This window comes from Charadrius vociferus, unplaced genomic scaffold (genome assembly GCF_000708025.1).
Source record: "Charadrius vociferus isolate BGI_N301 unplaced genomic scaffold, ASM70802v2 scaffold1412, whole genome shotgun sequence".
Taxonomy (NCBI): Eukaryota; Metazoa; Chordata; class Aves; order Charadriiformes; family Charadriidae; genus Charadrius; species Charadrius vociferus.
Window position 1 is genome coordinate 49,386 of NW_009647053.1, and position 504 is coordinate 49,889.

Below are 504 nucleotides of genomic sequence, written 5' to 3' on the forward strand. Positions count from 1 at the left end.
CCAGGGGTGAAGGTGGCTGCCAGCCGCCACTGCCCGGCCCCCAGCCCAGCCTCCCCCCAGGGTAAGGGCGCGGCGGGGAGCCACGGCTCGCAGGAATCACCCACCACCATGCCCGGGCTCTGGCGGCTTTCCCTGGGGGAGGCAAGGCAAGATACATGGCACAACCCACTCGAGACGCAGCTAGGGTGGACGGAAGTGCTTGGGGGTGCTGCCCGTGCCAAGGACCAGCCTACGTGTGCCGCTGGGGCATCTCGAATCACCTCGTACCCTGGCTGCTGCTCTCCCAAAGCCAGGAGAAAGAAGGGGCAACTCAGTGCCACCCCCCAAGATTCGGTCCCTGTGCCCCACGGCAGGACTCGGGGCAGGAAAGGTCTCTGCTGGCACACACCCACAGCCGGCGGGCAGCTGGCCGGTGCCTGGTGGGTGCTCCCATGCGGAGGAACCTGCTCTGGGCAATGGCACCCCAGGCACAGCTCCAGCCTGGGGCAGCGGCTAATGCCCGGC

At 68.5% G+C, this 504-nt stretch overlaps 1 protein-coding gene across 1 annotated transcript in view; it reads right to left on the minus strand.

The window, feature by feature from the left end:
* MPV17 (MpV17 mitochondrial inner membrane protein) overlaps positions 1–504 on the minus strand; it is a 4,785-nt gene that overhangs the window by 1,104 nt on the left and 3,177 nt on the right. The gene's annotated exons all lie outside the window — the stretch shown is intronic.